Source organism: Mobula birostris, chromosome 20 (genome assembly GCF_030028105.1).
Source record: "Mobula birostris isolate sMobBir1 chromosome 20, sMobBir1.hap1, whole genome shotgun sequence".
NCBI lineage: Eukaryota > Metazoa > Chordata > Chondrichthyes > Myliobatiformes > Myliobatidae > Mobula > Mobula birostris.
The window spans coordinates 62,589,157-62,613,537 of record NC_092389.1 but is presented as its reverse complement, the minus strand read 5'-3'; the positions used below and the strand labels follow the sequence as shown (position 1 = coordinate 62,613,537).

The following is a 24,381-nucleotide window of genomic DNA, read 5'->3' as shown; positions in this document are numbered from 1 at the left end:
ATCTTATAGTCTTAATTGAATTGACTGAGTGAATCCTTTCCCACATTTAGAACAGGAGAGCGGCATCCCCCAGTGTGAATTCGCTGATGTATTTTAAACTCAGACAACCGAGTGAATTCCTTCCCACAATCGGAGCAGGTGAACAGTTTCTTCCCAGTGTGAATTCGGTAGTGGCTCACAAGTTTGGATGACTGAATGAATCCCTTCCCACATTCAGAGCAGCTGAAAGGTCTCTCCCCAGTGTGAACTCGCTGATGCACCTTCAGTCGAGATGACCAAGTGAATCCCTTCCCACATTCAGAGCAGGTGAATGGCCATTCCCCACTGTGAAGTCGCTGATGTTCCTTCAGTTGAGCGGAATGGGTGAATCTCTTCCCACATTCTGAGCAGATGAATGGTTTCTCCCCAGTGTGATCTAACTGGTGTGTCAGTAGTCTAGAACGCCGAGTGAATCCTTTCCCACAGTCTGAGCAGGTGAACGGTCTCTCCACAGTGTGAACAAACTGATGATCTTTCAGCTGAGCTGCATCGGTGAATCCCTTCCCACATTCTGAGCAGAGGAATGGTTTCACTCCAGAGTGGATTTGCTGGTGTCTCAAGAGCTGAGATGACCGAGCAAATACCTTTCCACATTCAGAGCAAGTGAACGGCTTCTCCCCAGTGTGAACTCGCTGATGCTCCTTCAGTACAGATGACCGAGCAAATACCTTTCCACATTTAGAGCAGGTGAATGGCCTCTCCCCAGTGTGAACTCGCCGGTGTGTCAGTAGGTCAGATGACTGAAGGAATCTCTTCCCACAGTCTGAACAAGTGAATGGTCTCTCCCCAATGTGAACTAGCTGATGTTGTAGCAGGTGATTTGACTGAATGAATCTTTTCCCACAGTCTGAGCAGGTGAATGGCTTCTCCCCAGTGTGAACTTGCTGGTGGGTCTGTAGGTTGGACGATTGAGCGAATCCCTTCCCACAATCTGAGCAGGTGAATGGCTTCTCCCCGGTGTGAACTCGCTGGTGTCTCTGTAGTTTGGAGGAGTGAGTGAATCCCTTCCCACAGTCTGAGCAGGTGAACGGCATCTTTTCTGTGTGAATTCACTGGTGTTCATTCAGTTGAGATGATTGAGTGAACCCTTTCCCACATTCAGAGCAGGTGAATGGCTTCTCCCCGGTGTGAACTCACTGGTGTCACTGTGTTGTGGTTGAGTGTGTGAATGTCTTCCCACCGTCCGAGCAGGTCAATGTCCTCTCACTGGTAAATTTTCTGATATACCTTTAGCATCAATAACAGAATGGCTTCCCACTTGCAGAACAGGTGTAGCATCTCACTATGGTGTGAACTTGCTGATGTATCTTCATTACTGGATGACTGAGTGGTTCCCCTCCCTCACACAGAGCGGGTGAATGGCTTCTCCCCACTGTGAACTCACTGGCGTGTCTGCGGGTAGCCTGTGAGTGAATCTCTTCCCACACTGAGAGAAGGAGAATGATATCTCACTGCGATCAATTCTCTGGCAATTCAGAAAGTCAGACGTTTGAATGCCTTGTACAATCAATGCAGTTGAGAACTGATCTCCAGTGAACAAATGCTGGTGTGTTCTCAGTTCCCGGTTCCAGTGAATTTCACAGAGTAAAAAGAGAAAACTTCATTTCAGAGACAGAATACATTTACCAGCTGGGATGATATACTTCTTCATCTCCAAGGATCGACAACAGATGTGTTGGCGTTGCAAAGAAAATATTTGGTCACTCCTTAAATATCCAGACAGAGACAGAAAAACTGATGTTTTGTTGTGTTGAAGATTCCTGTACACAAGTGCTCTGCAATTTCAAACCTGTAAAAATATTTGCAAAAGACATCAATGGCTGAAGAACAATATTTCAGGAGAGGTTTTCGTCTGTGGTGAGAACATCAGAACAAAAGAAATAGGAGCAGGAGTCGGCCATCTGGCCCTTACAGCCTGATCTGCCATTGAATAAGATCATGGCTGATCTGGCCATGGACTCATCTCCACCGACCTGCCTTTTCCCCATAACCCTTAATTCCCCAACTATGCAAAAATCTATCCAATCTTGTCTTAAATATATTTACTGAGGAAGCCTTCACTCCGTCATTGGGCAGAGAAATCCACAGATCCACCACTCTCTGGAAAAAGCAGTTCCTCCTCATCTCCATCCCAATTTACCCGAATTTTGAGGCAATGTCTCATCTACCAGTGGAAACAAATTTCCTGCCTTTATCTTCTCTATTCCTTCCATAATTTTACATGTTTCTGTATGATTTCCTCTGAATGTGAGCTCTGGCGTCACATTTTACCAATTTCAACACAAGTTGGGGGTACTCAACTTGAGATATACCCCAGGATACTGTGGGAAGTGAGGGAGGAAATTGCTGAGCCTCTGGAGATGATCTTTGCATATCAATAGGGAGAGGAAAAGTACCAGAGGGTTTGAAGACATTTTTCCCTTTTCAAAAAAGGGAGTAGAGATCAGCCAGAAAATTACAGACCAGTGGTTCTTACTTCAGTGGAGGGCAAGTTGTTGGAGAAGCTCCTGAGAGGCAGGATTTATGAGCATTTGGAGAAGCATAATCTGATGTGGGATATTCAGCATGGCTCTGTCTAGGGTAGATCGTGCCTTACGAACCTGATTGAATTCTTTGAGGATGTAACAAAACACACTGATGAAGGTAGAGCATTGGATATATTGTACATGGCCTTCAGTAAGACTTTTGATAAGATTCCTCATGTGAGGCTCATTCAGAAAGTAATGAGGCAAGGATCCAAGTAGACCTTGCTTTGTGGATCCAGAATTGGCTTGCCCACAAAGCCAACGGTGGCTGTAGATGGCTTGTATACTGCATGGAGGATGGTGACCAGTGGTGTTCCACAGGGATGTGTTCTGAGACTCCTTCTCTTTGTGATGTTTATAAATGATCTTGATGAGGAAGGAGAAGGGTGCTGGTGACACAAAAGTTGAGGGTGTTGTGAAGAGTCTGGACAGTTCTCCAGAGGTTACAGCAGGATGCAGATAGGATGCAGAACTGGCAGATGGAGTTCAACCCAGATAAGTGTGCTGTGGTTTATTTCGGTACATCAAATTTGAAGGCAGAACACAATATTATGTTGGGACTATTGGCAGTGTGGAGGATCAGCCAGATCTCGTGGTCCATGTCGATTTTACACTCAAAGCTGCAGCGCTGATTGACAATGTTGTTAAGAAAGCCTCCATCAACCATGGGACTGAGTTTACGATCGGTGAGGTAATGTTACAGCTATATAAGACCTTCTTTAAACCCACTTAGAGTCTTGAGTTCAGTTACCTCATTACAGGAAGGATGTGGATACCATAGAAAGACTGCAGAGGAGATTTACAAGGATGTTGCATGGAATGGAGAACATGCCTTACGAGAATAGGTTGAGTGAACTTTGGAGCGACGGAGGATGAAAGGTGAGCTGACAGATGTGTATAAGATGATGAAAGGCATTGATCATGTGGATAGCCAGAGACTTTTTTTCCTAGGGCTGAACTGGCAAACACGAGGGGCATAGTTTTAAGGTGTTGGAAGTAGGGTTAAAGGGGATGTCAGAGGTAGGTTTTTCACACAGAGAGTAGTAGGTGCATGGAATGCACTGCCAGCGATGATGGTAGAGGCAGATACCATGGAGTCTTTTGAGAGACTGTTAGATATGTACGTGGAGCTCAGGAAAACAGAGTGCAATGCGGTTGGGAAATCCGAGGCAGTTTCTAGAATAGGTTACATGGACGGCACAACACTGTGGGCCGAAGGGCCTGTAATATATTGTAGATTTCTATGTTTCTATATGCACTCATCTTCGAACAAGGCACGGATCAGACATTCTGACTGACCATCAAATTCTCTGACTGTATTCCTGTCTGTGTGAGAATGCGCTATTTCTGACTTCAATCAACCTAAGACTTGGCTCAATTTGTCTCTGTCCTTTGGTATTATTTCAAGTTCTAGTCATGTTCCACAAGACTACAAAGAGCACTTGTTTCTACATGTATCATCCTGGAGATTTACTAATTACTCAGATACCCTCCCACCAGCTGATTGACAGTGAGGAACCCATCGATGGCAATGCCAATGAATATAAAGTGGAGGGCAGTGGCTATTCTCATTGGACTGCGGCACTTTTGTGATGTAAAAGCCACAAGTCACTTGTCATCGAGGAAAAGGTGTTTCATATTGCTATTTACTCAGAGAGAACTAAATCTGACGGAAGGTTTTATTTCCATACAGCTCTAATTGACATTTTCACTGACTGGAAGGTGAACTTTTCAACCGAGATTAACTGGGAACTATATTTTTGTTCCGAGTTACTAATCCTCGGATTTACATAGCTGAAACACAGCAGTGTTTGGGAGATACATTCGCTCCCATTTCCTTCGACTGTTGGGGAACAACGCTTGGTAGTGTCATCCATGGCTGCCTATTTACCCAGAAGGCCCCACGATCGAGAAACCTAACTGTCAGCCACCGAACAATAAAGCGATGCGCATGCGCCGCAGAAACGGCGGCGGCCCACCGCTCATTAGTCGAAAGCCTGGCGGCACTGGGTACGGATCGTGGGGCTGAGAAAGAGGGAACGGACCGGGACTGTGCTGGGGTGCAGGACCAGTGCGGCAGGAGCTGACAGTAATAGCCCGTCAATCACGTTTCAGACGCCGCTGATTAATTCCCCACCGGAGAACCCTCCAACCTGCGGCCGATCTTTGCGAGCCTCTCCTCTACTGAGCGCATGCGCGATATTTGGGACGAACTCATACCTCTGCGCATGCGCATGAGAGCAAACAGAAGGAAATCTGCAGATGCCGAAATCCCAAACAACGGACGGAAAATGCTGGAGGAAAGTCAGGGAGGCAGACAGCAACTATGGAGAGAAGTGAACAGTCGGTGTTTCAGACCCAGACCCTTCTTCAGCACTGGAAAGGAAGGGAGGGAGTCAGAATGTGGGGCAGGTGAGGTGATAGGGTAAACCGGGAGACGGGGAGGAGTGAAGTAAAGAGCTGGGAAGTTAATTGTTGAGAGATAAAGGGCTGGAGAATAATAATAATAATGAATACTCTATTGATTCCGAGTGGGAAATTCATTCGTTTCTGCAGCAACATCTAAAAGCACAGCTAGCAGCGGGCTGACTTTACTGAAAATAAAGTACAGAATAATAATATACACAATAACACTGTATCAGAGTGCAATAATAATGTATGAAACAACAATGCAGAGACTATTGAACTATGATGTGTATTCACCTGTCGCAGAAGATTTTTGTTACGATCCTTGTGAGGGCGGAGCTGAGTGAGTTTGTTGAAAAGGGGTCGGGGGCTTTGCTGCCTGTTCAGTAGGTCATGGAGAGGATGTTCCGGTTGTCCATAATCGATAACAGTTTGATCAGTGACATCCACTCCACCACTCACTCGAAGGAGTCCGGGTTGTGGCCAAGGATGGATCCAACCTTTCTGATGAGTTTATTTAGTCTTTCCCAACGTTAAACAGCGAAGAAGACTGCACTCGCTACAACAGACTGGTAAAAGATCTGCCACATCCTGCCTCACGTGTTCAAGGATCTCGGCTTCATTAGAAAATGGAGTCTGCTCATCCCCTTCTTTTAAACAGTCTTGGTGTTGGTTTCCCAGTCATGTCTCTCGCCGAGGCGAACACCCAAGTATTTGTCCTCCTTCACCATCGCAACTTCTTCTCCCAGAATGTATACAGGACTCATCATAGTCCTGTTCCTCCTAAAATCTATCACCATTTCCCTGGTTTTGACCACGTTCAGGAGCAGTTGATTCTTCCCTCACTATTCCACAATCCTGTTAAACCAGCCCTCTGTACCCCGAGTCCTGCCCATCTCTGATGCACCCAACTACGGCAGAGCCATCAGGGAACATCTTTAAGTGGCCAGACTCAGAGTCGCACTGAAAGTCTGAGGTGTTCAGCGTGAACAGAAACGGAGTCAGGACAGTCCCTTGTGGGGCTCCAGTGTCACTCATCTCCACCTCAGGCAGAGAACCACCCAGCGGTGTAAACTGGGGTCTATCTTTCAAGAACGCAGTAATCCAGGAGATAGTGAATTTGTCTACGCCCATCCTTGCTCAGACAACGTGGCTGGATTGTATTGAAGGCATTAAAGAAATCAAAAACAGTGACTCTCACAATGCCACAAGCATCATCCCGGTGGGAGTGAGCTCGCTGCAACAGGGAGATGATGGTATCATCCGCTCCCTCATGAGGTTGGTAGGGAAAATGTAGAGGGTCCGAGGTAAGTCTGGACCGGCCTCTGCATCACCTTCATCACATGAGGGCAATTGGTCTGTTGTCATTAAGTCCAGATGGAGTCATCGTATTGGGCAAAGGAACCAAAGAGGAAGTCTTCCCCAGCACCGGTATCTTTTCCTGACTCAGTCTTAGATTGTAATGGTGCTGCAAAATACCACAGAACAGGATCGTACAGGCCTTCAGTACCCTGGGGCTGATGCCGACAGGGTCAGCAGATGTAGTCTCTCCCCCTGTCTCCTACCCTGACCTACAGTCACTGTCAGACGGGACAGAGGATGTAGTCTCTCCCCCTGTCTCCTACCGTGACCTACAGTCACTGTCAGACGGGACAGCAGATGTAGTCTCTCCCCCTGCCTCCTACTCTGACCTACAGTCACTGTCAGACGGGACAGCAGATGTAGTCTCTGCCCCTGTCTCCTACCCTGACCCGCTGTCACTGTCAGACGGGACAGCAGATGTAGTCTCTCCCTCTGTCTCCTACCATGACCTGCAGTCACTGTCAGACGGGACAGCAGATGTAGTCTCTCCCCCTGTCTCCTACCCTGACCTACAGTCACTGTCAGATGGGACAGCAGATGTAGTCTCTCCCCCTGTCTCCTATCCTGACCTACAGTCAATGTCAGACGGGACAGCAGATGTAGTCTCTGCCCCTGTCTCCTACCCTGACCCGCTGTCACTGTCAGACGGGACAGCAGATGTAGTCTCTCCCCCTGTCTCCTACCATGACCTGCAGTCACTGTCAGACGGGTCAGCAGATGTAGTCTCTCCCCCTGTCTCCTACCCTGACCTACAGTCACTGTCAGACGGGACAGCAGATGTAGTCTCTCCCCCTGTCTCCTACCCTGACCTGCAGTCACTGTCAGACGGGTCAGCAGATGTAGTCTCTCCCCCTGTCTCCTACCCTGACCTACAGTCACTGTCAGACGGGACAGCAGATGTAGTCTCTCCCCCTGTCTCCTACCCTGACCTGCAGTCACTGTCAGACGGGTCAGCAGATGTAGTCTCTCCCCCTGTCTCCTACCCTGACCTACAGTCACTGTCAGACGGGACAGCAGATGTAATCCCTGCCCCTGTCTCCTACCCTGACCTACAGTCACTGTCAGACGGGTCAGCAGATGTCGTCTCTCCCCCGTCTCCTACCCTGACCTACAATCACTGTCAGACGGGACAGCAGATGTAGTCTCTGCCCCTGTCTCCTACCCTGACCCGCTGTCACTGTCAGACGGGACAGCAGATGTAGTCTCTCCCCCTGTCTCCTACCCTGACCTGCAGTCACTGTCAGACGGGTCAGCAGATGTAGTGTCTCCCCTGTTTCCTACCCTGACCTGCAGTCACTGTCAGATGGTAACTAAATCTAGATCCGAGTTGACGAGGGACTGTTAATGTCAGATTCTGCAGATATTGCAACAGTTCCTCACACCCAGGACTGAACTCTGGTCACTCAGCATTGCAGGGGTTTGTTAGACCAGAACTCCACATGATACAGCACAATCAGGCCATTCGGCCCATCGAGTGTGCTCTGCGATTTCATCAGCACTCAGTTCCAGTTCATCGCTCAACACACAATCCAGAATAGCTGATCCCCAACGTGTTCAACTGACATCTCGTTGGCATTTTACAAATTTCCCCCTCTGTAATCAACGCTAACCTGATTTTCCTAATTGTAATTCCCCCATGACTATCGTAACATAGCCCTCTTGGCATGCATTTTCTCTCCAATTGTAATTCGTAGACCACATCCTTACAACGGTTCGAGGTCTGCATATAAATCATCGCAGGGTCTTGTTACACTTAATGATTCTTCGCTCTACCTACAGAGATTTTACATCTTCTGATACTTTGCCGCCCCTTTTTTTGTAATGATTTGATTTCATATTTACCAGCAGAGGCACCCACCCCTTGGCCTACTTACCTGTCCTTTAGATACAACGTGTCTGCTTGGACGTTAAGCTCCGGGTTGTAATCTTCTTTCAGCCACGACACGGAGATGTACTCAAATCACACTGTGCTACAAGTTCACCTTTGTTACTCTGTACACTGCGCACGTTCCTTCAGCCCTGCATTCATCACCCTTATAGATGTTGTCTCACTTTAACGGTGCAACTCATTCCGTTGACTGCAATTTTCACCTGATATCAGCCTCTGCATTTTTGTTTATTACGTGTGATCGTGAACAATAGCCAGGATCAGAAACGCTGATCAAGTCAACTAGTTCCCAAAGAGAACTCTGACAGGCCAATCAGATGGTTCACCGCTGCTCAGCGATAGAACACAAGAAAATCATATGTACAATTAAGAAACATTTAAAAAAAATAGTAGAAATACTGGAGTCATGATGAAGTCTGCTGGAGAGAGACATTTATACACCTGCTGTCCTCCATTATTCAAAGAGATTGAAGAATAAGGTTGCAGGGTGACAAAACGTGACAGGAGCACTTGGAACTAAAAACTAATCACGACTGGGAGAAAACAGCATCTGTTCTTTACGCACTGTTCTCTAGCAGTTTAAGGACTAAGTCCAGCCGGAACATAACTCAAAGTGCTCTTGAAAGTCAGGTATTAACCCTACCTGCCAACAGCCAAGCATTGCCATCCTGGTCCCCTTCATCATATCTTATGAAGAAGCATGTGCCTTCCCTCCCAGAGATGATAGGTGTTTGTGCACTCGACTCTTGAAGGCTTGGAACCCATCATCGCTGATGTTTCCAACCACAGCATCTGGAAGGCTGTTCCAAATTCTGATAGCACAGTGAAGGAAGCTTCTATTCAGTGTGTAGGTTCTCGTATCAGGCATAGACACAGCATGAGCAGGCACAGATAAAGCTGATCGTGTGGTGTGCCGTCTCTCATAACATGAGGGCAGCATGGTGCTTGCTAGTACTCTCACTGCACGCTACCTCTGTTGCCAACCAGCTACCTCATCCCCAGCACTCACACTCCGGTTCCCATCCCCCTGACAAGTTATTTTAAACACAAGCTGTAACAAACCTGCCCACGAGCATACTGGACCCCGCCAGGTTCAGATGCAACCCGTCCCTGTTGTACAGATCATTGCAACCCCAGGAGAGATCCCAATGACCCAGAGATCTGATGCAATGCCCCTGCACCAGTTCCTCAGCCACACATTCATCTGCCGAATCATCCTATTCTTACCCAATTTTGAAATGTTGTCTCACCTGGAAGGACTGTTTCTGAGCCAGAATGGAGCTGAGGGAGGAAGTAAATGGGAGCGTATAGAACTTCCCTCGCTGGCAAGGATATGTTTCAGGACGGAGATCAGTGGGGGGACCGGGGTAAGGTAAAGATAGGAAGGTAGGAAGCGGTTTAGACAAGATAACCATGCAAATCGGTCGGGTTATAAAAAATGTCAGCTGGTGTGAGTGTGTTTTGTGAGCCCTGCTACCTGCCACGCTCGGTGTCCTTCTCAGGTCAGCTGTCAGCTATTGCGCCAGTGTGGATGGTGGAGGCTTTACAGGGATGGTAAATGGTGTAGGGGTCAGGCGGGGTTACAAAATGGCGATGGGTGTAGGGTAAGAAGGGCTTTCACAGATGGTGAGCACCGCCAGGATCGGAGGTGTAAACAGAAATGGGGAGTGACATAAGGGTTTTCACAGAGGGTGAGGTGTGAACAGAAATGAGGAGTGATGTAAGGGTTTTCACAGAGGGCGAGGTGTGAAGGATCGGAGGTGTGAACAGAAATGGGGAGTGATGTAAGGGTTTTCACAGAGGGTGAGGTGTGAAGGATCGGAGGTGTGAACAGACATGGGGAGTGATGTAAGGGTTTTCACAGAGGGTGAAGGCCACAAGGATCGGAGGTGTGAACAGAAATGGGGAGTGACGTAAGGGGGTGTAAAGGAATGCTTCTCCACCACTAGGGAAACGTACTTCACTTGTTGTACCAAAATGGCATTTCTTTCTGTAACAAAATGGAACCTGTATTGTATCAGAGTGCTTTGCTAATAATCTTGGTGCAACATGATGCTGATGGTACCTGAGCACTTGAGTGCAGAACCGCAGCTGTGTGACTGGAAGAATGCCAAACAATGATTCAGCAGACAACAGAATGCACCTTGTCCTTGAACTTGTGTCCAAAGGGGTGATGGTATTGTCTCTTTTTGATAAAGCTATTACCAGCACCTGGGCAGTGCTAGTCTTCCCTTGCTGCAAATAAACATAAAAGCACTTATGATTGATCCACTCTGAGTTAATTGTTGTTCGTTACCAGACATGGTGAAAAGGTGCTTAACACCATCTCCTACCTGGACACTCACTCTTACCTGCACCCGCACCTTACTCCCCACCACTTCACATCTCAACACTATACATCAATTCAGTAGAAACTGAAATACCCATTCCGTCTATTGAGTCTTCTCCACCATTCGATCGCGGCTATTGGATGTCCCCTCTGAACCCCACGCTGCTGCCTTCTACCAGTCACCTTTGACACCCTTATTAATCAACAATTCACTATTTACTTAGTTTAAGTCCATTACGCCACTGGTGTTTGGGGCAGCAATGAGGAGATTGCAGAACAGGTTCACCAGGATGTTGTGTGGATTGGAATCATGAGCTACTGTGTAAGGAGAGTTCGGATAAACTTGGGCTGTTTTCTCTGGAGTGGAGGAGCTCAGGGTGACCTGATAGAAGTTGAACAGATAACGAAAGATCTCGATAGAGTAGATAACTGCCACTTTTAATCTTCTGGGTCACAATGTCAAATACCAGAGAGCATGCATTTAGACAGATGAGGGACCTGTGAAATTCATTGCCACGGACGGCTCAGAGGCCAAGTCATCCTGTTTGGATAAAACATACATTGATTAGTAAAGTCATCAAAGGTTAAAGGGTGCAGGCAGGAGAATGAGGTCGTGAAGGAAAATAAAAGACACTGGGACAGGTACAGAAAAAGGAAACTTTAGAGGGAGGCGTGTCAAGCACAGACAGATGGGACAGACTCAGATAGAGGTTCTTGTCTGGCATAGAGCAATGGAGCTGAACACCGGTTGATTTTCCACTCCTGGACCTTCACAGAGATTATTTCTCATCAGTACAAGTTTTAAAAACAATACGTTTCAATGTTCAAGTTCAACTTAAATTTATTACTGATGTTAACCAGATGCTATCAACAATTCAGTTTCTTGTTGGCAAAGCAACTCAATGCTCACCCCCAGCCTGGGGTAGGGAATGGGACCAATTCCAGAGGGGGACGGTTGGGTGAGTCTGAGACTTTGTGAATGAGCCCTAACACCATCCTCCTCATTCCCCTTATCCCTCCCCAGTCCCCTCCCTCACACTCCACTGCATATGTTTGTGTGTGTCTGAGAGAGAGAGAGAGACCTGTCCGCCCACTTCACCTTCCAGCAACCATGTCCCCTCTACCCCAATGCAAACTCCTGTACATACAGTAATCCTTGCGGGCTCAAATGATCCAATAACATTATGCCCTCCCTCCTGCACCAAATCCTTAGACACATGTTAAACTGTATAATCTTCCTATTCTTGGCATGTGGCACAGATAACAGACCTGTGGTCACAGCCCTGGATGAGCTGCCCTTTAACTTAGCACCTCACTTCCTGCAGAACCTCGTTACTCTACCAGCCCATATGGGTACCAATGATATGGATCATGACCTTCACTGTTCACCCTCCTGAGCAAAGCTGAGTGCTCGGCCGGAGATAACCCAGACCTGGAGCACACAGGAAGCTACATACCATCCTGGAATCTCATTCTCGCCAACAGAACATCCAGTAAGTTCCCTTAGCTAATGATTCACCAATGACCACAGCTCGCCTCTTCTCCACCCTCCCCTTCTCAGTCTCAGAGCCAGACTAAGTGCCAGAGACCCTCCTGCTGTGACCTTCCTTTGCCAGGTTATCCTACCATCTGTAACTGTGACCAAAGTGATATATGTGTTGTTCAGGGGGATGGACACAGGGGTACACTGCACTTGCTGTCCCCCCACCCCTTTCCACTTCGCAACTGTCACTCAGTTTCCTGTGGTGTGCAGCCTGGTTACAACTACCTCTCTATATGTCCGACCTATCACCCCTCCAGCCTCCCGAATGACCTGGAGTTCATCCACTTCCAGATCCCACTCGTTAATGTGGATTGTTCGGAGCTGAAGCTGGATGCCCTTCTCACAGGTGTAGTTATCAGGGACACAGGAGGGTCTCCTGCCTTCCCACATCCCGCAAGAGGAGCTTTCCACTATCCTGCCTGGCACCTTGACTGTTCTAACTGAGCAAATGTGAGGAAGGGGGCAAAAAAACTTCCACCTCCAGTATAATGTTGCCTTCTCTGTGCGAAGGCTGTCCTGACTGAACCCTCAAAGAGGTAAAGCCTCAAAGTCTCCACTCCAACTCTGCCCAGTCCAGCATCGGTCACTCCATTTGCTGCTGCCTGACTGTTGATTGGCCCCTGGTGAAAGCTCAAAAATAACCTGCCCTGAAACCACTGCCTTTAATGCTCAGCTGGCGAACTTGAGTGAATTCCGTCCTCTCAAGCTTCTGATCTCTCCGATTAACAATGGGTCAAAGCCCGGCAGGGTGACACAAGGATGAATGACTGATTGAAACCCATCCCACATTCAGAGCAGGTGACCACCCTCAACACAGTGTGAACCCGCCACTGTCTCTGCAGTGTGGATGAGAGTGTGAATGCCTTCCCGCAGTCTGAGCAGGTCAACGTCCTCTCACTGCTGAAAACAGTCTGGTGTGTAGTCAGGCGAGTTGAAAGTGTGAATTCATTCCCAGTTGGAACAGGTGAACGGCTTCTACCCAGTGTGAACTCGCTGATGTTCATTCAGTTGAGATGACTGAGTGAATTCCTTCCCGCAGTCTCAGCAGTTGTACAGTTTCTCCCCTGTGTATACGTGCGGAGTTCATTCAATACTGGATGACCGGTGAGACCTCTCTCAGAAAGGGGTATCCTTGGTCGCTCCAACAGTTTTGTAAGTAATCCTGGAGTAACAAACATCAGCCTCATCGGTCCAAAATGCATTTTCATGTCCCAGCATCTTCTCAGTTAAGTTTCATTTCCATTCCTCAGACTTTCCGGCAAGTTTGGGGGTTCCTGTCCTCCAAAACGTAGCATGACAGGTTTGGAGAGGGTGCACCACACAGAGCTGTATTTGAATGCTCGCAGCATAAGAAATAAAGTGGATGGTCTTGAAATTCAGCTAGATTGGCAATATGACGTTGTGGCCAAATCTGAGACTTGGCTAAAGGATGGCTGCCACTGGGTAAAAGAGAGTTGAGAATAGATATACGACCAATAGAAAATGACACGGGAGATATTGTGATGGGAGACACAGAGATGGCAGAGGAACTGAACGCGTATTTTGCATGATTCTTCACGGTGGAAGACATCTGCAGTACTGAATATCGGACATTCAAGAGCGTCAGGAAAGTGAAGCACATGCAGTGAAAGTTACAACTGAGAAGGTGCTCAGAAAGGTTAAAAGTCTGAGGGTGGATAAATCTCCTGGACCTGATGGAATGCACCTTCGGGTTCTGAAGAAATAGCTGGAGAGATTTCGTACGCATTACTAAAGATCTTTCAAGCATCGATAGATTCTGGCATAGTACCTGATGACCGGAAAATTACAAATGTTACTCCGCTATTTAAGAAGGGTGGGAGGCAGCAGAAAAGAAACTACAAACCTGAAAGCCTGACTTCAGTGGTTGGGAAGTTGCTGGAATCGATTGTTACGGATGAGATTACGGAGTACTGGGAGGCACATGACAGGATAGGCCAAAGCCTGCGTGGTTTCCTGAAAGGAAAATCCTGCCTTACTAACCTACTGCAATTCTTTGTGGAAATTACAAGTTGGGTGGACAAAGGAGATGTAGTTGATGTGGTATACTTGGATTTTCAGGGGCCTTTGAAAGGTGCTGCACATGAGACTGCTTAGCAAGATAAATCTCATGGAATTAGAGGGAATTTACTACCATGGTTGGAGCATTGGCTGATCAACAGAAAACAGAGTGGGAATAAAGGGATCCTATTCTGGCTGGCTGCCGGTTACCACTGGAGTTCCACTGTGGTCGATGTTGAGACCACTGCTTTTTATGATGTATGTCAATGACTTGGACTGTTGGATTAATGGATTTGTGGAAAAATTTGCCGACGATACAAAGATAGGTGGAGGAGCGGGTAGTGCTAGGAAACAGAGTGCTGGCAGAGAGATTTAGATAGATTCAGGGAATGGGCCAAGAAGTAGTTAATGAAATACAATGTTGGAAAGTGTATGGTCGTGCATATTGGTGAAAGAAATAAACAGGCAGATGATTATTTAGATTGGGAGAGAATTCAAAATGCAGAGCTGGAAAGGAACTTGGAAGTCCTTGTGCAGGATACCCTAAAGGTTAACCTCCAGGCTGAGTCGGTGGTGAAGAAGGTGAATGCAATGTTGGCATTCATTTCTCGAGGTACAGAATATAAGAGCAGGGATGTGATGTTGAGGCTCTATAAGGCTCTCATGAGACCACACTTGGAGTATTCTGAGCAGTTTTGAGCTCCTTATTTTAGAATGGGTATACCGACATTGGAGAGGGTTCAGAGAAGATTCACAAGGATGATTCCAGGAATGAAAGGGTTACCATACGAGAAGCTCTGTCTTCTCTTGGGCTGTATTCCCTGGAGTTCAGGAGAATGTGTGGGGGGGTGGTGGTTTGGGAGAGGAAATCTCATTGAAACATTTTGAATGTTAAAAGCCCTGAACAGAGCAGATATGGGAAAGTTATTTCCCGTGGTAGGGGAGTCTATGACAAGAGAGCACGACTTCAGGATCGAAGGACATCCATTTAGAACAGAGATGAGGAGAACTTACTTTACTCAGACGGTGGTAAATTTGTGGAATTTGTGGCCATAAGCAACTGTGGAGGCCAAGACATTCGGTGTGTTTAAGGCAGAGAGAGAGAGAGATAGGTTCTAGCCAGGGCATCAAAGGGTATGGGGAGAAGGCAGGGGAGTGGGGATGACTGGAAGCATCGGATCAGCCCATTACTGAATGGCAGAGCAGATTCGAAAGGCCGAAAGGCCAACTTCTGCACCTATATCTTATGGTCTTAACTGAGTTGTCTGAGTGAATCCTTTCCCACATTCAGAACAGGTGAGTGGCATTCCCCAGTGTGAATTCGCTGATGTATTTTAAAGTCAGATGACCCAGTGAATTCCTTCCCACAATCTGAGCAGGTGAACGGTTTCTCTCGAGTGTGAATTCGGTAGTGGCTCACAAGTCCAGATGACTGAGTGAATCCCTTCCCACATTCAGAGCAGCTGAAAGGTTTCTCCCCAGTGTGAACTCGCTGATGTACCTTCAGTCGAGATGACAGAGCGAAACCCTTCCCACATTCAGAGCAGCTGAAAGGTTTCTCTCCAGTGTGAACTCGCTGATGTACCTTCAGTTGAAATGACCGAGCAAAACCCTTCCCACATTCAGAGCATTTGAACAGCCTCTCCCGAGTGTGGAGTTTCTGATGCTCCTTTAAATGAGATGACCGGGTGAATCCCTTCCCACATTCAGAGCAGATGAACGGCTTCTCCCCAGTGTGAACTCGCTGATGTTCACTCAGTTGAGATTGCCAAGTGAAACCCTTCCGACATTCAGGGTAGGTGAATGGTTTCTCCCCAGTGTGAATTTGCTGGTGTTTCAAGAGATGAGATGACCGAGCAAATCTCTTCCCACATTCAGAGCAGGTGAATGGCTTCTCCCCAGTGTGAACAAACTTGTGTGTCAGTAGGTGAGAACGCCGAATGAATCCTTTCCCACATTCAGAGCAGGTGAATGGCTTCTCCCCAGTATGAACTCGCTGATGTTCAATCAGTTGATATTGCCAAGTGAATCCCTTCCCACATTCAGAGCAGGTGAATGGCCATTCGCCAGTGTGGACTCGCTGATGTTCCCTCATTTGAGCTGAATGGGTGAATCCCTTCCCACATTCAGAGCAGTTGAATGGTTTCTCCCCAGTGTGATCTAACTGGTGTGTCAGCAGTTGAGAATGCCGAATGAATCCTTTCCCACAGTCTGAGCAGGTGAACGGTCTCTCTGCAGTGTGAACAAACTGATGTACCTTCAGGTGAGCTGAATCATTGAATCCCTTCCCACATTCAGAGCAGATGAATGGTTTCTCCCCAGTGTGAATTTGCTGATGTTTCAAGAGCTGAGATGACCGAGCAAATCCCTTCCCACAGTCAGAGCATGGGAATGGCTTCTCCCCAGTGTGAACTCGCTGGTGTCTCTGTAGGTCGGACGAGTGAGTGAATCCCTTCCCACAGTCTGAGCAGGTGAATGGCCTCTCCCCAGTGTGAACAAACTTGTGTGTCAGTAGGTGAGAACGCCGAATGAATCCTTTCCCACATTCAGAGCAGGTGAACGGCTTCTCCCCAGTGTGAACTCGCTGATGATCAATCAGTTGAGATTGCCAAGTGAATCCCATCCCACATTCAGAGCAGGTGAATGGCCATTCTCCAGTGTGAACTGGCTGGTGTCTCTGTAGGTCGGACGAGTGAGTGAACCCCTTCCCACAGTCTGAGCAGCTGAATGGCCTCTCCCCAGTGTGAACTAACTGATGTTGTAGCAGGTTATTTGACTGAATGAATCTTTTCCCACAGTCTGAGCAGGTGAATGGCTTCTCCCCAGTGTGAACTCGCTGATGTAACTTCAGTACAGATGACCGAGCAAATCCCTTTCCACATTCAGAGCAAGTGAACGGCTTCTCCCCAGTGCGAACTTGCTGGTGCCTCTGTAGGTCGGATGAGTGAGTGAATCCCTTCCCACTGTCTGAGCAGGTGAATGGTCTCTCCCTAGTGTGAACTAACTGATGTTGTAGCAGGTGATTTGACTGAATGAATCCTTTCCCACAGTCTGAGCAGGTGAATGGCCTCTCCCCAGTGTGAACTCGCTGGTGTCTATATAGTGTGGACGATTGAGTGAATCTCTTCCCACAGTCTGAGCAGGTGAACGGCATCTTTTCAGTGTGAACGAGCTGGTGTTCATTCAATTGAGATGATTGAGTGAATCCTTTCTCATATTCAGAGCAGGTGAATGGCTTCTCCTCGGTGTGAACTCGCTGGTGTCACTGTGTTGTGGTTGAGTGTGTGAACGCCTTCCCACCGTCTGAGCAGGTCAATGTCCTCTCACTGGTGAATTTCCTGATATACCTTTAGCATCAATAACAGAATGGCTTCCCACTTGCAGAACAGGTGGAGCATCTCACTATGGTGTGAACTTGCTGATGTATCTTCAGACTGGATGACTGAGTGGTTCCCCTCCCTCACACAGAGCGGGTGAATGGCCTCTCCCCATTGTGAACTCACTGGCGTGTCTGTGGGTAGCCTGTGAGTGAATCTCTTCCCACACTGAGAGAAGGAGAATGATATCTCACCACGATCAATTCTCTGGCAATGCAGAAAGTCAGACGTCTGACTCCCTTGTACAATCAGTGCAGCTGAGAACTGATCTCCAGTGAACAAATGCTGGTGTGTTCTCAGCTCCCGGTTCCAGTGAATTTCACAGAGTAAAAACAGAAAACTTCATTTCAGAGACAGAATACATTTACCAGCTAGGATGAGATACTTCTTCATCTCCAAGGATCGACAACAGATGTGTTGGTGTAGCAAAGAATATATTTGGTCACTCCTTAAATATCCAGACAGCTAAACTGATGTGTTGTTGTGTTTGAGATTCCCGTACACAAGTGTTCTGCCATTTCAAACCTGTGAAAATATTTGCAAAAGACATCAATGGGTGAAGGACAATATTTCAGGAGAGATTTTAGTCTGTGGTGAGAACATAAGAAATAGGAGCAGGAGTTGGCCATCCGGCCCTTTGAGCCTGATCTGCCATTGAATAAGATCATGGCTGATCTGGCCATGGACTCATCTCCACCGACCTGCCTTTTCCCCATAACCCTTAACCCCACTACTGTGCCAAATCCTATCCAACCTTTTCTCAAATATATTTACTGAGGTAGCCTCCACTCCTTCATTGGGCAGAGAAATCTGCAGATTCACCACTCTCCAAGTAAAGCAGTTCCTCCTCACCTCCATCCCAATTTCCCCCAAATCTTGAGGCAATGTCTTCTAGTTTCCTGCCTCTATCTTATCTATTCATTTCATAATTTTACATGTTTCTATATGATCTCCGCTGAATGTGAGCTCTGGCGTCACAATTTTACCAATTTCAACTCAATTTGGGGGTATCAACTGGAGATATACCCCAGGCTACTGTGGGAAGTGAGGGAGGAAATTGCTGAGCCTCTGGCGATGATCTTTGCACATCAATAGGGAGAGGAAAAGTACCAGAGGATTAGAAGACATTGTTTCCTTTTCAAGAAAGGGAGTAGAGATAAGCCAGGAAGTTACAGACCAGTGGTTCTTACTTCAGTGGAGGGCAAGTTGTTGGAGAAGCTCCTGAGAGGCAGGATTTATGAGCATTTGGAGAAGCATAATCTGATGTGGGATAGTCAGCATGGCTCTGTCTAGGGCAGATCGTGCCTTATGAACATGATTGAATTCTTTGAGAATGCAACCAAACACACTGATGAATGTAGAGTAGTGGTCGCCAACCTTTTTAAGACCAAGATCCCCTACCTCGGCCTTACTTAAAGACAAGATCGACCTACTAAATCATTCAGAGAAAAAACAGCTCAGATTGTACTTCCAACTTGAGTCCTTTCATTTGGGCTAATTGTGTTTGAATTACATAAAATGCTTTTGTCAAATTGTCAAATTAATTCAACCAAGAAAACACTGTAACTAGCATATCAAACAAGCCATAGCTGTCTTTCTTTAAGAATATTAAGTTTTGCACAGAAAACGGAATAACACAAGAGACAGTTCAGGTATTTGCGAATCAGAAGGCATGGATTTACAGTGATGTGAGGGACTACTCAGGGAGCACGATGCTGCCTTCAGGTCAGGAGACAAACAAGCCCACAGTGAAGCACGGGGGAATCTCCACAGGGGCATCAGGGATGCAAAGCACAAATACAAACTGCGCATGGAAAGTCAGTTTGATAACAACAACCCCCGCAGTGTGTGGAAAGGCATCAAGGCGCTGACAGACTACAAAACCAATAATCTGCTGCCAGACGACGACGCCACACTGCCTGATGTCCTGAATGAGTTCTTTGCCCAGAGGGAGGAGGCTGCTCCACTCATCCACCCACCTGACGATGAGTCCACACGGGTCCACACGAGATCCAGCCTGAGGACAGTGAATGCGAGTCAGGCAGCTGGCCCAGACGGAGTGCCCGGCCGGGCACTGAAAGCGTGTGCCGACCAGTTTGCTGTGGTGTTTACAAGTATATTTAACGTCTCACTGCAACAAGCTGTTGTTCCAACATGCCTGGAAACCTCCAGCATCATCCCAGTGCCCAACAAATCAGCTGTGAAGTGCCTGAACGACTATCGCCCTGTAGCACTCACACCCATAGACATGAAGTGCTTTGGGAGACTCGTGCTCTCACACATTAAGACTATAATCCCACCTGATCTGGACAAACACCAGTTTGCCTACCGGGCAAACCACTCCACAGAGGATGCAATCACAACAGCCCTCCGTATTGCTCTGACTCACTTAGAGGAACCAAACACTTATGTGAGGATGTTATTTGTGGACTTCAGTTCTGCATTTAACACAGTCATCCCCCATAAACTGGTCAGCAAACTGAACACTCTTGGCCTTGGTTCCTCCCTGTATTTGTGTATTTATCTTTCTTTTTTTTTTCGGGATCTACTGGAAAAGTCTCAAAGATCGACTGGTTGGTGACCGCTAATGTAGAGCATTGGATGTAGTGTACATGGTTTTCAGTGTGAGGCTCATTCAGAAAGTAACGAGGCAAGGATCCAAGTAGACCTTGCTTTGTGGATCCAGAACTGGCTTGCCCACAGAAGTCAAAGGTGGTTGTAGATGGCTTGTATCCTGCATGGAGGACGGTGACCAGTGGTGTTCCACAGGGATGTGTTCTGAGACTCCTTCTCTTTGTGATGTTTATAAATGATCTTGATGAGGAAGGAGAAGGGTGCTGGTGACACAAAAGTTGAGGGTGTTGTGAAGAGTCTGGACAGTTCTCCAGAGGTCACAGCAGGATGCAGATAGGATGGAGAACTGGCAGATGGAGTTCAGCCCAGATAAGTGTGCTGTGGTTTATTTCGGTACATCAAATTTGAAGACAGAACACAATATTATGTTGGGACTATTGGCAATGTGGAGGATCAGCGAGATGTTGTGGTCCATGTCAATTTTACACTCAAAGCTGCAGCGCTGATTGACAATGTTGTTAAGAAGGCCTTCATCAACCATGGAACTGAGTTCAAGATCGGTGAGGTAATGTTACAGCTATATAAGACCTTCTTTAAACCCACTGAGAGTCTTGTGTTCAGTTACCTCATTACAGGACGGATGTGGATACCATAGAAAGACTGCAGAGGAGATTTACAAGGATGTTGCATGGAATGGAGAACATGCCTTATGAGAATAGGTTGAGTGAACTTTGGAGCGACGGAGGATGAGAGGTGCCCTGACAGATGTGTATAAGATGATGAAAGGTATTGATCGTGTGGATAGCCAGAGACTTTTTTCCTCGGGCTGAATTGGCAAACACGAGGGGCATAGTTTTAAGGTGTTGGAAGTAGGGTTAAAGGGGATGTCAGAGGTAGGTTTTTCACACAGAGAGTAGTAGGTGCATGGAATGCACTGCCAGCGATGATGGTAGAGGCAGATACCATGGAGTCTTTTGAGAGACTGTTAGATATGTACATGGAGCTCAGGAAAACAGAGTGCAATGCGGTTGGGAAATCCGAGGCAGTTTCTAGAATAGGTTACATGGACGGCACAACACTGTGGGCCGAAGGGCCTGTAATATATTGTAGATTTCTATGTTTCTATGTGCACTCATCTGCGAACAAGGCACGGATCAGACATTCTGACTGACCATCAAATTCTCTGACTGTATTCCTGTCTGTGTGAGAATGGGCTATTTCCGACTTCAATCAACCTGTGACTTGGCTGAATTCGTCTCTGTCCTTTGGTATTATTTCAAGTTCTGGCCGTGTTCCACAACACTACAAAGAGCACTTGTTACTACATGTATGATCCTGGAGATTTACTAATTACTTGCATCCACTACAGAGCATTGTGGGAGCTGAATTCTGAAGGAAGGTAGTTTTTTTAAAAAAAACTTCTTCGAGTGCAAGGAGAACGAGACTGCGCAGGTGCGTGACGTCAACAGGACAGCGCGGAGAGTTTAAAAAGGCAGGTTGTTACCAACAGCTGTCTTTTGGATCGGGACTACAGAGCATAGTGGGAGCTGAATTCTGAAGGAAGACAGTTTTTTTAAAAAACTTCTTCGAGTGCAAGGAGGACGAGACTGCGCAGGCGCGTGACGTCAACAGGACAGCGCGGAAAGTTTAAAAAGGAGACCACTCTATACAGCGGGCAGCGGAGTGAGTGGGAGCAGAGTGTGGGGCTTTGGCTTCAACGGGCTTCGGCGGTAAACGGGAAGAGGCAAGAGCGAAGCACCAACTCTTTTTTTTTCTCCCCCCCCCTTCGCGAATCGGCCTGGACAGACAGGAACAGCAGGGCTCTCACAGCTAACGGTTTAAAAAGTTCATCTGTTTGGCGAGGTAAGTGGGTGAGTTGACTTATTTTTCCTGTAGAATTAGATAGCATGCCTGCAGGGTTAGTGCTTTGTTCAGGGTGTCAGATGTGGGAATCCTGGGAGACCTCCAGCCTCCCTGATGGCCACATCTGCACCAGGTGCACCGAGATGCAGCTCCTCAGAGACCGTGTTAGGGACCTGGAGCTGCAGCTTGATGACCTACTGCTTATCAGGGAAAGTGAAGAGGTGATAGACAGGAGCTACAGGGAGGTAGTCATCCCAAGGCTACAGGGGTCAGAAAACTGGGTCACTGTCAAGAGAGGGAAGGGAAATGCACGGATAGTGGAGAGCACACCTCTGGCTGGCCCTCTCAGCAACAAATATCTTCTTCTGGATGCTGCTTAGGGGATGACCTGACAGGGTACACCCACGGTGACCGGGTCTCTGGCACTGAGCCTGGCGCTGTTGTGCAGGAGAGAAGGAAGGAGAAGAGGAATGCGGTAGTCATAGGGGATTCCATAGTCAGGGGAACAGACAGGAGATTCTGTGAGCCTGACAGAGATACCCGCAGGGTGTGTTGCCTCCCAGGTGCCAGAGGACGGGATGTCTCGGATTGGGTCCTGAATATTCTGAAGGGGGAGGGTGAGCAGCCAGTTGTCTTGGTATATGTTGGTACCAGTGACATAGACAGGACAAAGGAGGAGGTCCTGAAAAGAGATTTCCAGGAGTTAGAAAGGAAGCTTCTCCAAATGCTCATAAATCCTGCCTCTCAGGAGCTTCTCCAACAACTTGCCCTCCACTGAAGTAAGAACCACTGGTCTGTAATTTCCTGGTTTATCTCTACTCCCTTTCTTGAAAAGGGAACAGTGTCTTTTAATCCTCTGGTACTTTTCCTCTCCCTATTGATATGCAAAGATCATCGCCAGAGGCTTAGCAATTTCCTCCCTCACTTCCCACAATATCCTGGGGTATATCTCAAGTTGAGTACCCCCAACTTGTATTGAAATTGGTAAAGTTGTCCGCTTTTGGACTGTATTCCTTGGAGTTTAAAGAATGAGGGGCCACCTCATAGAAACATTTCGAATGTTGAAAGGCATGGACAGAGTGGATGTGGCAAAGTTGTTTCCCATGATGGGGGAGTTTAGTACAAGACGGCATCACTTAAAGATTGAAGGGCGCCCATTCGGAACAGAAATGCGAAGAATTTTTTTTTAGTCAGAGGGTGGTGAACCTATGGAATTTGTTGCCACGGGCAGCGGTGGAGGCCAAGGCAAGGCAGAGATTGATAGGTATCTCAGTAGCCAGGGCATCAAAGGTTATGATGAGAAGGCGGGGGAGTGGGACTAAATGGGAGAATGGATCAGCTCATGTTAAAATGGAGGAGCAGACTCGATGGGCCGAATGGCCGACTTCTTCTCCTTTGTCTTATGGTCCTATGGACTCCCACCAGCTGATTGACAGTGATGATCACATCGATGGCAATGCCAATGAATATAAAGTGGAGGGCAGTGGTTATTCTTATTGGAGTGCAGCACTTTTGTGATGTGAAAGCCCCAAATCACTCGTCATCGAGGCAAAGATGTTTTATATCGTTATTTATCCAGCGAGAACTAAATCTGACGGAAGGTTTCATTTCCATACAGCACTAATTGACATTCCCACTGACTGGAAGGTAAACTCTTCAACCGGGATTAACTGGGAACTATACTTTTGTTCCGAGTTCATAATTCTCGGATTTACATAGCTGGAGCTCGGCAGTGTTTGGGAGATACATCCGCTCGCATTTCCTTTGACTGTTCGGGACAACGCCGGTAGTGTCGCCTATGGCTGCCTCTTTACCCAGAAGCCCTCACGATGAGAAACCTCTCCATCAGCCATCGAAAGATGCAGAAATGCGCATGCGCCGCAAAACGCGGCGGCGGAGGCGCCGAGTCGAAAGTTCCCTGGGGCCTGGGTACGGATCGTGGGGCTGAGAGAGGGGGAAAGGACCAGGACTGTCGTGGGGTGCAGTACCAGTGTGACTGGAAATCACAGTAATTATCCTTCGGTCGCGTTTCAGACGCCGATGATTGACAGTCTGCCCGGAGCACGCTCTTACCTGCGTCCGTTCGTTGTGAGCCGCTCGTCCAGTCAGCGCATGCGCGGTATTCGGGTCTGAGCACGGCGACCACGCATGCGCGTTTTTTTAAACAGGAGACCTCTGCAGATGCGGAAATGCAAAGCGACACACGGAAATTGCTGGAGGAGCTCAGGGGGGCGGCAGCAACGTGGAGAGGGGTGAACAGTCGGCGTTTCACACCGACACCCTTCTTCAGGACTGGAAAGGAAGGGAGGGAGTCAGAATGTGTGTCTGGGGCGGGGGGCAGTAAAGTCAAGAGGTGTGAAGGTCACTCGTGAAAGAGATACAGGACTGGAGAATAATAATAAATGCTTTATTGACCCCGAGTGGGAAATTCTTTTGTTACAGCAGCTAAATTTAAA

General features: G+C 47.5%; 1 pseudogene; it reads right to left on the bottom strand.

Moving 5' to 3' along the window:
• Positions 1-24,024, bottom strand: LOC140185360 (uncharacterized; annotated as a pseudogene).
• Between the last annotated feature and the right edge of the window lie 357 nt (positions 24,025-24,381).